This window comes from Pinus tabuliformis, chromosome 6, assembly GCF_031772625.1.
Source record: "Pinus tabuliformis cultivar Carrire ecotype Pingquan chromosome 6, CPIR1, whole genome shotgun sequence".
Lineage (NCBI taxonomy): Eukaryota > Viridiplantae > Streptophyta > Pinopsida > Pinales > Pinaceae > Pinus > Pinus tabuliformis.
In genome coordinates, this window is record NC_142292.1 from 974,798,006 (window position 1) to 974,811,469 (window position 13,464).

Consider the following 13,464-nt stretch of genomic DNA (forward strand, 5'->3'; position numbering starts at 1 on the left):
GTGAATAACGATCAGACATAAGAAGACAGCTAAAATCATTCACCCGGCGACTCCATTCACTGAAGAATCCAACAATCATTGCTTCATGGTGACTCCAGTGCAGAGAGGTCAATAGCTTTGAGATTTTCAAGATGGATTGGGTTGCAAGAAGATATGCTCCCATGAGCCGAGATCACATTCCAGGCTTTCCAAATAAGATTCCGAAAGTAGATTGTTCAAGGAGTTTGCGTACTTTTAAAGATGATGGTAAGAAGGATGCTGCTTTACATCTAGTTCGATTTCACATGCATATTCGCAAGTTGAAGGTTGATTTTCCTAAAGATTGCTTAATGAAGATATTCATGGCCACCCTAGAAGGTGAAGCCCAATCTTGGTATGAAAGTTTGCTGCCTGCTTGTATTTACTGTTTAAAGGATTTTCATGCCATGTTCATTGAAATATATAAAGACTCTTATCCATCATTAAATCTAGTTCATGACTATTGCAAACATGCTTCTACTTTTATTGAAAGCCTTGAAAAATACTATGAGGATGATAATTTTATGGATGATGAGATCATGGAAGCCCTGGATGAAAATCCCTTTCAGCAGCGTAAAGACGATCATGAAAATTTGTAGCATGATCAAGATTGTAGTACGGTGGAAGAGGAAAGAATTTTGCATCTGGATAGTCAACAGGAATTACATGAAATGGATCAGCACTATGAGGAATATTTATATACACCTTCACTTGAAATTAATGAAGACAATCACTGTTTGAGCGAAAGGAAACAAAAGGTATTATCTCCTTTGTCTGAAGACGAGATAGGACAACTCTTGCACGGTTATGTTCCAGCTCAAGCTAAAGCGGATTTGCAGTGCACACATGGTCAAGAAAGTGTTGGTGAAACTTCTTCCTCTTTTGAAAAGGATGACAGCCCGATGAACAGCTTTATAGATCAGCAGGTTGAAGAGTTCCATATGGCTAAAAGTGATGAAAGAAAAAGTGTCGTTTCGGATCTGTCCATAGAAGAAGACAGAGTTTTGGATCCAAATGTTCTTATGTCATTAGAACACAGTCTTCATGAAGAGGTAATCCAGTCAGCTTATGAACAACAAGATGAGAATTTTGTTCAAGTAAGTGAAAAAGGTTCCTTGGATGAATCATTGGTAGATGATAGAAATGTCATGCTTGGGTTTCAAGAATCATTCGAAATTTCTTTTCTCATGATTGGTGAATGCAAAGACAATCTGGCTGTCATATCATATGAAGGTGACCTACAATACATTCAGGCTACCGAAGAGCAGAACATTCAGGATTGTCTTTCAGACTCTTCCTCATATGTTTCATGTTTTGAAGTGTTCTTTAAAGAGGAAATCAGCTCATCTGCTTGTTCAGAATTTTTTGAGGACCAGGAACATACTCTTATTTGTGAAAAGAGATCAGCATCACAAGAAATAGACATCTTGTTTCTTTAGCAGGAGGAGAATCTTCATCTTTTTCAGGATCCAATGGCAGATTTGTTGCAGTCAGTAGTGAAGGTCATTATTGTAGTATTCAGTGATGAAGGAGATCATGGTCAATTATGTTTTTGGAGGCCCAGTTACTAGTATCTGTTGTTGACCAGAAGATCTAATCCAGAGAATCAATCAAGGAGGCATCTACTTGATTGGTTACATTGGAAGACACATTACACATGATTGTACATATTTCATTAGTACGCAGGTGGCTGTCATCATGATTTGAAACCCTCGAATCTTGATGGACTGCTGCCATTGAATAAGTTTTGTCAGTTCTTGTTTTAGTTAAGTCAGTCGTGAGTCATTTCCTTTTGCATAGAGTCAAGTTTTTTAGTCATTCCAGTTCGCATTGAGTTAGTTTGAGTCAAGTTTCAGTCAATAAATTGAGTCATGTTGGTTTGTCGAAATAATGGACTCCATAGCCCAATGGACGAAGGCACTGTCTGCTCACCCAAATATCTGCAGTTCTTGGCACCTCCAAGGAGCTACCATCCCTATTGGAGCCAATGTTAGTGTCAGTCTTTGCAACCTTCCTCCAGTGATCGAACATGCTCTTACAAAGTGATTTTAAGGTGTCAAGGTCAAATTTTGTCATTTCAGTGAGTCTTCAAGCAAAATTTGGTCACTAGGCATTAGGTCTAGGGTTTGATTTTACCCTTGTCAAATTTGTCCAAATGTTGGTCCATGTCACCGTTCTGCTGGGTGTACCATCAATTAGAGAGTTTTCATTATCAATTCAAGTCCCACTGGGTCATTTTACACCTTGTTCATGCTTCAGTTGCGCCTAGGTAAGGTCATTTCCCTCTCCTAGGGTTTTGAGGGCAATTTCTCTTGGACGGCCAAATCATCACAAAAACTTGTATCCTGATGTTCATACACCTTCCCCTATCCTTAAAGTACCTTATCAAACACTTCCCATCATTGAGATCCCCCAAATTCCTCATTTTCGCACAAACCCTAGTTTCTTGCTACAACCTGGCAATTTTCTAGGTTGGACCTATGTTTTGCCTTTTTGGACCCCTTCACCTCACTCAATATCTGAGATTACACTTTCCCCTACTTCCTAACATCCCTTCCTGCTTCCCAAAATTTCCTCAAGAATTTAGAAACTCCCTATCCCCTTCATTTCGCTTCATTTCGACAAATCCCTTGTTCCACACATCGGGATAGGTTTCCCTCAAATGAGGTTTCTGAGCAATTAAAGATGAATTTGGGAAAACCGAGAGAGTTTTTTGTCCACAACATGCCAAGGAAGAGAAACCTCCTTCACGTTTTACACAGGTGTCATGGTTTTGGAGAAATGTCAAAAATATAGTTGCCTCGGGAGAATTGATGCACCTCTGAAGTGACCTTGGGAAAATCAAATTTTCTCCTAGCTCAGTTGGCCAAATGACTTGCTTGATGAGTCAAATGATAATTAAACACAAATATATTTCCAATGAGATACCATGAGGTCAATTTGGAGTTTAGGAAGGCATTCAAAAGTTGACTCTAACAACACTCTACCTTTAGGCAACCTCATTTGGCACATTTTGACCAGTCTTAGGAGATTTGCTTTTTGACAGGGCAAATGAACTCCAAATTGAAAAATTCCACTTGGGTTGGAAAGTAGACTCAAAGAGATTTCCAACACACCATCTAGCACCTAATTGTGACACCGAAAAGGCCTCCAAAGTCTCCTGAAAAAAGGCGAGATGCACATGGAGAGCACGGCGCATTGGGAGAAATTTTCCAATGTAAATTTACACTGGCGCGGCGCACAAGGAAGGCGCGGTGCATAGAGCTGCCAAGGCTACTTTTTCTTAGAATTTACAACCAATTGCCTTCAATCCTTTGAATTTGCCAAGTGGGGTCAATCTCTCAGTGTTTCATCCATTTTTGTGCTCAGTGACGGTGGTGTAATGGCGATAAAGGTTGAAACAAAGATTCATACCCAACACAAAAAAAATTGCTGCCAGGGTTTAAAAACTCATTGTTTTCCCCAAACATTGTGGAAGGGTCCAAGCCTAAATCAACAAAACAGGGATCACTATCACAACATAAGGCACCTTTGCAAGATGAGGAGCAATTCCATCTTTACACTGATATAGTAAACTTGAATGTTAATGAATAGCATAAGATAGTAGATTAGGTCATCATGGAGAAAGATGCCAAGATCAAAGAGCTTAGGGACAATTTTTCTAAGGCCAATTTCATGGTTTGATTCCTAGAGCAGGATAATGAGCAATTGAAGGTAAATCAACTACTCTTGAATAAGCGTAAGGTTGATGTTAGCAAAGAAGATGTAAATGGAAAATAATTAGTTGACACAGATGATTCAGATGAGCATCAAGAGCAAGTGACAAGGAAGAGTCCAAAGACTAGAGGACTCAAAAGGGAACTTCAACAACAAAGGGAGTAGATGTCTTCAGTTGACCTAATTGCAGGAGAAATCAATGAAAATAGGGAGTTTTGGCTTGACAAAGTAAATTTCCATTTAAACAATCTTCTTAAGAGGGCCAAAAGAGACAACAAATTTCAAAGACACATGGCTACTCATTGCTACATAAGGAATTAGGTCTCCAAAGTCAAAATCAAGCAGTTGAAGAAAATACTCCAGGAAACCCTAATCAGGCAAAAAGAAAAGGTTAAGTTGGATTTGCTTGTTGATGCTTCCCTCAGAGCAATACAGGACAAGGACAAGAAAGCCTATGCAGGAGGAAGGGCCATCAGGTGAAAAAGAGACCGAATTCGTTCTCCTTCATGATGATGAGATAGATGCAGAACCAACAAATGCGGAGCTTACAGAGATCATCCAAGAGCAGTAGTTAGTGATTGAGTCGTTATCCCTTGACTTGGAGAGGGCCGAGTGGAACATGAAGTACCTGGAGTAGAGAAACAAGCAGCTTGAGGACCAACAGATGATCATGGAGCTGCGAAACATTCGTGAGCATCGCTAAGTTGCTCAAAGAAGAAGGGTTGAGCTCACATCTTTGGAGCAAGAAATCAATGAAGATCGGGAGGCCAATCTCAAGAGGGTCAACATGCATTTGGAGAGCCTGCTGGACAAGGCCAACCAGGACCTTGCTCTACTGAGACATATGGCTTTCCGTTACAGGGTGCGAAACTTGAGTGCACAGGCCCGAATAAGGAGTTTGAAAGCGAAATTGAGGAAAGCAACAAGAAAGGCAAAAGAGGCAAAAGAGGCAAAAGAGAAAGATCGGCTTTGAATCTTGGCTGAGGCTTTCTTGTCCCATCATAACACCCCGTAGGGAACCTCCAGCCCAAATTTCAAAAAATTTGGGGAATTTTTGGTCACATGGTAATTTTTTGGGCAAAAAACAGGGATTTTCTACCTGTGCGCCGCGCCACTAGCGCGACGCTAAAATTTTAGAGCTCCAAATGAGGAATGGCTTGAATTTTTGGATTTTAGCATGGAAAATCATGACTACTGGTGTCCGGGCAAGAAATTTTGACAAGATTTGAGTCTCCTAAAGGTCAAAAAACACCCAAAAATGGCCTCTCTGCCACTTTTTGACACACAGAAAGCAATCTTGGGAGAATGGAGATTTGGAGAGGCAAATGAGCACCAAATTTAAACATTGTAGTTGGGTTAGAGAGTAGACAGGACATGCTTTCTAGCAAGCCCACTTGGGCACATTTTGGACACCTGCAAGTGCCCCAATACAGGCTCCAAAGTAGCGTGACGCACAGAGAAAATGGCACGGTGCATAGAGGAAAAATTGCCAATTTGCTTCCATTTCGCGAAATTTCGGTTCGCGACTTCTCCAAGTGGGCCCGCTCATCTAAACTTCGGTTTTTTGGCACCAAAGGCAGCATTTAAAGTGTTTTTTCTCTAGATTAGCTTCTATCCAAGTGGCGAAGGAAGGAAAATGGTCACCCCAAGCCAAATGTCATGTTTGTAGCACTGCACCTGTAGTTGATGGTTGGCTCTCCATCTCCATTTTCTAATGATTTGAGTAACTCCTCAACCCTTGGGCATTCTATCTCTTCCTTACACATTCTATATATTGTATGCAAGCTATTTGCAAAGGGTTGGTTGGCTTGTAACTTTTGGGAGACTGTGGGAAAGAAACTTTGTTTCTTCACTGTGTATTTTTGACAGAGAATTAATGAAAGGCAGCGGCTCTGTTTCATGAGATTCTTGTGGTTGTGAGTGTAGCAAATGTGTCTCTTATGTTTTCATATGTATTTCGTTATGTTTCATAATTAAATTCATGTTCATTTCCAGTGAAATTTTCTGAGTGAGATTAGGTAGAATTCAATTTTATTGCTCTGCCTGTGGGAAAATTTCATGTTCAATGTTATTCTTCTGTTGAAAAGGATTCATGTCACTACACCCTTTTCACTTTCTTCAGCAATCTATTCATGCAGCAGTACCTCAAACTAAATTGTTACATTTTCTACCTACCTTGCCTCATGGAATAATCTGTGCCTTTTTATTAAATTCTCTGTTCTTTGCTGACCGTTGGTCCCATACCATCCCAGAAGCTCGGTCATTCACGAAAATTTGTTTCCCGAATCCCTTTTCACTTACTAGCCTAAGGTAAATATTTCATTGTAAGTCATCTCAAATTGTTTTCGATTATCTATTCACTGAGCGTGACTCGGAGAGAGCCCTCTCCTGCTCTGGTAGGGCTAGCTACCAAACTAAGCGTGGTTTGTGGTTACCCTAAATTTTGCCTTCCTTCAACCTAGGGCAGATTTAGGTGCTAACAGGTTGGATTATTGAATGCTAACTACGTCAAATCTCAAATTAGGATAAGAAGAACTGGTTGAGGTTAACCCATAAATTGGAAGAGTCTATCCTAGGAGGAAAATGGTAGAACAAGTCCCATTGGAATCAGAATCTCAGTTCATGGATAGTTTCATGACCATGAGAGCCATGGTAGAAGAGATGTATCGAGAATTTAAGAAGGGTCGAGGTGAAAGCACCTCAACACCCGAACAAGGCAAGGGAATAGAGGAACCTCTTCTAGTTTCCCATTCAGAAGGCAAAGCAAAAGGGGAAGATTCTCCTCCATCAACACCTCCTTCTAGACCTGAAAATAAAAACAAGGAAACATCTTTGATTAAATTAGATGTAAAGTTTGATTTTCCAATATATGATGGAGAATTAAATGCATAAAAGCTAGATAACTAGATTAGACAGATTAATGTATATTGCAGGGTGCAGAACATCGATTCAGAAAGGAGAAAGATTCAACTGGCCAGCCTTCGCCTTGGAGGAATTTCTCTAGTGTGGTGGGAAGGCAGGACACAAGCTAATTTGAAGAAGCATGGTAAAATTCTTTCTACCTGGAGTGAATTTGTTTCTGCCATTAAAAAAAAATTCTATCCACTAGCTTATATGCAGCAATCAGTGATGAGTTGGAAAACTCTTCGCCAATTAAAGGGGCAAAGTGTACAAAGCTATACCCAAGAATTTAAAAAAAGAGCTTTAATTCTAGGCATTTCTCTAGACTCACCTGAAACGTTGTTGAAGTATATAGGTGGTCTGCATAGCTATTTGAGGCACACCATTCTCATGTTTAATGCCACTAACATAGATGAGGTATCCGTTCAGGCTACACATCTAGAGGTTAGAGGCAAGAATGTGGACCCAGAGATTGGGGGATCATCAAAACCCGCTACAAGCAAGAACAAGGAAAAGAAGAAGCAGAAATGGAAAGAGAGGAAGAAAAACGTTGTACAGAAAGGCAAACCTTCATGCACTCACTGCAAAAAGGATGGACACGATGATGAACATTGCTGGTCTTTGCATCTGGAGTTGGAACCCAAGAAGTTCGATGGCAAGAAGAAGAATACTATTGTTGCTATTCAGAAAGATTTGGGGTCAGACTCAGGTGATGAAACAACAACCACAACCACAGGTATAAAATGTAAAAATTATGAAGCATCTACTAGTGATTCTACACAAACTATTGATAATGAAGAAAATGAGAGGAAAAGACATGAGATTTTTCATATTAGAGTTATTTCCAAGCATCAAAAGGTTGATACTTTATTTGATAGTGGATCACAAGTAAACTTGATTTCTGAAGCAATTGTAAAGAAGTTGGGATTACTACAACACCTCACAAGAAACCATATCCATTAGGTTGGGTATGTGATAAAGCAAAGCTACAAGTGACTAGACAATGTAAACTTAGGTTTGCTATTGGGTCAGCATTTGTGGATGAGGTTGAGTTAGATATAGTTCCCTTGGATATATGTGGAATTGTTTCAGGAAGTCATTACTTGTATGATTGAAAAGCCATTTTCTATAGAGCTGAAAATAAGTATCAACTCACTAAAGAGGGAATAGAATATATTGTAAGAGCTCGTAAACTCAAAAATAATTACTCTCTCATAAATTCAGGGGAGATGAAAAGAATTGAAAATTCATGCAAGCAATTTTTACTAATGGTTTTAAAGAAAAAGAATCCTAATAAAACCAATGTATTTGAGGGTTGTGATGCTAAACAGAAAGCTGATTTAGAAAAAGTTGTTTCAGAATATGATATCCTATTTCAAGAAACTAAAGGTCTCCCACCCAAAAGGGAAATTGTACATGATATTCATTTGCAGCAAGATGCTCCATTGCCTAACATCGGAATGTACAGGTTATCCACTTTAGAGAATGCAGAGATCAAGAAGTAGGTACAAGAGCTGCTCGACAAAGGGTTCATAAGACCAAGCACATCACCATGTATATCTCCAATTGTGTTGGTGAGAAAGAAATATGGTTCACGGAGGATGTGCATTGGTTACATAGCACTAAATAAAATAACGATCAAGAATTATTATCCCCTTCCTCGCATTGATGATCTATTGGATCAGCTGAAAGAAGCAGTTTACTTTTCCAAGTTGGACTTGTGTAGTGGCTATCATCAGTTCAGAGTAGCAGAACAAGATGCATGGAAGACTGCTTTCAAAACAAAACAAGGGTTGTATGAATGGTTGGTTATGCATTTTGGCTTAACTAATGCTCCTACCACTTTCATGAGAGTTATGAATGATGTACTCAGGCCTTTTATTGATGATTTTGTAATTGTATATTTAGATGACATTCTTTTTTTTAGTAAAACATGGGAAGAACATTTAAATCATGTAAAGCAGACTCTAGATGTTTTGAAAAGAGAAAATCTCTATGTGAAATTATCAAAATGTGAATTTGGAAAAACATCTTTGAATTATTTGGGTCATATTGTAGGGGGTGGTGAATTGAAGATAAATCCCTCTAAGGTTGAAGTCATTGTGAACTAGCCTAAACCCAAATCTGCTACAGAAGGTAGGAGCTTCCTAGGAGCAGCACAATATTGGAGAAAGTTTATGGCTAAATTTTCCTTGATTGCAGCTCCCTTACATGCTTTAACAGGACTGAACAAAGTGTTTCAGTGGGGAGGCAAATAGTAGAAAGCCTTCGACACCTTGAAAGAAAAAAATAGTACATCACCAGTACTAGCATTACCAGATCTTCAATGGCCATTTGAGATTGAAACAAATGCCAATGACTATGCCATGGGAACAGTGTTGATGCAACATGGTAAACCCATATGTTATTATTCTGAGACATTTACTTCTGTAGTAGTTAATTATCCCACATATGATAAAGAATTGTATGCATTAGTATAGAGTGTGAAAAAGTGGAAACATTACTTAATGGGCAAAGAAACAATTATACATGCATATCATAAACCACTTCAATATTTGCACTCACAAACTTAATTGCAGCAATCAAGACACTATATGTGGATGCATTTCCTATAGTAGTTTCATATACTCATCAGATATAAGAAGGACATACACAATAAAGCTGCAGATATGCTATCAAGACCAATCATAAATGAACCTACTATACTTAAGCATAACTCGGTAATGCATGAAAGTTACATTGAACAATATGCTCAAGATATAGATTTTAAAGATGTATATGCAACTTTAAGTCATGGAAAACAAGTAGAAGAATTGGATTAGTTTGTTAAGTACCAACTCTTGTATCGTTTGGGAAAGTTATGCATTCCACAAACTGAAAGAGTTAATATAATCTGAGAAGCACACACTTCTCTAATATCAGGTCATTTTGGTGTAAGTAAAACAGTTGCACAGCTGCAAAGATTCTGCTATTGGCCAAGAATGCATGAAACAATTTCTAGATATATTAAAGGGTGTACCATGTGTGCTAAAAGCAAGCCCAACAATAGAAAATTAGGCTTGTACACTCCACTACCAGTTCCTTCTCGTCCTTGGGAAAGTGTTTCCATGGACTTTGTTGGGGGATTACCAAAATCTAGAAAAGGTCATGACTATTTATATGTTATTGTGGACAGGTTCAACAAAATGTGTATTTTAATACCTTGTAACAAGCAGAATACAGCTGAACAAACAACGGAGTTGTTCTTTCAGCATGTCCGGGTTCATTTTGGGTTACCCACTTCCATTGTATCTGATCAAGATTCCCGATTTGTTGGGAAGTTTTGGTCAAGTCTATGGGAATTGATGGATACCAGACTGAAGAAAAGCACAACCTTTCATCCACAAACAGATGACCAAACAGAGGTGGTCAACAGGACAATGATCCAGTTGCTCAGGGACTATTGCAGCAAGCATCCCAAGCTTTGGGATGAACATTTATGTTATGTGCAACATACTTACAACTGTGCCAAGCACTTTTCTACACAAAGATCTCCTTTTGAGACTTTTTTTGGCTTTACACCAAAGTCTCCCTTGGATTTTTTCTTTGGAAAGGAAATAACAGTTGATGGACATAGTGATGTGGACAAAGAAACCAAGTTCATTGAACAGATCCAAGAAATTCACCAGATAGTGCAAGAACAGCTGGAACAGAGCCAGGCCAAGTATAACAAAAGGTATGATAAGCACCAAATTGAGCATATCTTCCAAGTTGGTGATCACGTCTGACTGTACATCAGCAAAGATAGAATGCAAGGTGAAGGTAAGAAGCTGAAGCCAATAAGGTATGGGCCTTTCAAGATACTTGAGAAAATTGGTGAGAACGTTTTTCGCCTTGATTTACCAGCTTACATGCACATCTATTCAGTAGTTACTGTAGAGAACTTGAGATTGTTTGAACCTTCATTGATTGAAGATCCCGAAGAGCAAAGTCAGTTGCCTTTTATTGATGATATGTTTCCTAAATATCTCAATGAGTTGCAGGAAGATACAGTTCTGGACAGGAAGGTGAGAACTACGTGCAGAAGGGATGTTGAGTACCTCAGAATCAGACTCAAAGGTTCAAAACCAAGTAGTGCAAGATGGATAGAGATTGGACAAGTGAGGAAGTTGTATCCTCACTTGATTGATGCTTAAAAACCAACGTTTGGTGGTCCAAAAGCTTTTTTAGTGGGAAGGCGTGATCCAAATGGATCCTAGAAAATCCTCTAAGTCTTAAAAATCTTCTAAAATATCAAAACTATCGCAAAAGGATTACACTATTGAGAGCGAAAAACACAAGGAAACAGTGAAAACTAGGTCTATCGAGGCTTAGACAGTGTTGTACAGCAGTCGTCGGATCTGGTCTATCAATGGTCTAGATCTGACCGGCATATCACAGTCGGCGGTGATAGGCGGAGTCCATCGGAGGTGACCATATGGCAGTTGTGATCACAATCAGCGCGGTTCAACGAGGATTGTCGATCAAGCGTGCAGATCAATGACCCAAGTTGAATCGTGATATCGAAGTAGGCGATTACAGAGGAGCAGTTACCAAACGACCCGGGGGCTTATGTGATGTGAGATTGCAATATCACCGTATCGCATCGAAACAACACCATGGAGTGGGGCCGATACATACACGACTTGCAATATATATATATATATATATATATATATATATATATATATATATATATATATATATATATATATATATATATATATATATATATATATATATATGGACCCGATGGAGTTGGCTCAGGTTGGGTTGGCTCTTGCTCAGGTCGGGTTGCAGTCATTCTCTCAAGGAATATTTTGCACTGCCAATCAGTTAAATTCCTGAATCCTAGCTGTGAAACCTTCTCTCGAAGTATTTCCCAATCTTCTAGTAGGCAAACTCGTAGGCACAGATTGGGTTGGCTCAAGCTCAAGTCGGGTTGCAGTCATTCTATCAAGGAATCTTGTGCGCTGCCAATGAGTTAAATTCCTAAATCCTAGCTATGAAACCTTCTCTTGAAGTATTCCCAATCTTCTACAGGCATACAACAATTCTTTTGGGGCAAGATAATGCATAAAATCTCAAGGCAAATTCTCAGGAAGTAAAGTGTTCGAATGTGGAGCAGGATGATGTATTTATAGCCCAATTTGAATTCAAATCCATCTATTCCCTCCAAATTTCTGTCATTAATGCTCGTTTGGCAGTACATTTCTAAATATATGCATCTTAAATTCCCCCCCCCCCCCGCTCCATTTAACAAAAAAATCAACAATCAGCTACAATGCTTCCAACGATCACATTTTGGCCAAGTTGCACGAGGCCCACCATTCTAGCGCAACTCCTTCATCACAGTTCTCCTTTACGCCTTTCCTCGATTCATCGCATAGCCCATTCACTTCATCCAAACATACTTATGGAAGTGTAGTTTATAATTCCACACTCCCTTGCAACTTCCTAAAGTAATAAGACTATCCTGCATTCATATAATCATTGCATAGGGGCGAGATCACCCCTGTACAACTTTAATTGGCTCCCATTGACCTTTCCTGGAAACAACTTCCCGTTTAGCTTCGCGAGATGATCTACACCTCCATCCATAATCTCCTTGATGATATAGGGCCCCAATCAATGCATTTGGAACTTTCCTGGAAACTTTGTGAACTTACTCTCATACAACATTACTAGGTCCCCACTCTTAAAGGTGTGTTGCTTAATATGGTGATCATGCCATGCCTTTTCATGATCCTTCTGCACCAGATGATGAAAATCGGACAAGAAGTGATCTTCCTCTAACTCAACTAGCTGTGCAAGGCATTCTTCCATGGTATCCCAATCGACCATATCTGTAACTACAACAATTCGCAAATTTGGCATGATGTACTCCATCAACATAAAAACTTCTTGTCCATAAACTAGTCTAAACAATGTCTATCCAGTCAATATTTTATAGGTATTTCTATACGAACAAAGAATAGTTGGTATGCGCACATCCCAATCATTCCATTTTGCAATACAAATCTTCGTTAAGGAATTCTCCATGATTTTATTAAAGGCTTCAACTATTCCATTCACTTGAGGGTGATGCGACGTAATCTTCTGGTGATACATTTGGAACTCTTCAATCAAGGCAACAATCATTTCATTCAAGAAGTGTGAACCCCTATCGCTCATCAAAATTTTAGGGCAGCCAAATCGAGACATAATGTATTCAAAAATGAACTTCACAGTTCTGGCCACACTACAATCATTCACAAGATGCACCTCAACCCACCTGGTTAAGTATTCAGTTGCTCTAGTGATGTATCTTGCTCCTGTCTTCTTTCCTAGTAGTTGAATTAGTCTCACGAAGTCTATTGCTCACTTATCGAAGGCCTCCAATGCACTTGTCGGTTCAAAGGTAATTAATCCCTCCGCGACGGCCTCCCTATCCTTTGATAGACATCGCATGCCCTGCAATAATCCTTGGAATCCTTATGCATTGTCGGCCACCATATTCCTTCTCGTAGGATCTTTTGCATAGTTTCTCTTCCCGCATAATTTCCTCCCGCAACCCCTCCATGTGCGTCAACGAGGATACTTTGTCATTCATAATCCGTGACATATGTATGTAACACTTCATCTGATCCCATTTTATATAAGTTCCCTACGATGAAAGAAAAATCTACAACCCTGATCACCATTTCTTTCTTTTGCTACGTTGTATATCCTTAAGGAGTTGTATCTGTAGACAAGAACTGGATTATGTCTGCAAATGGTCGTCTGTGACATGCATAGAAAAGAGTTGCACATCCAGAAATCCTTCAACCA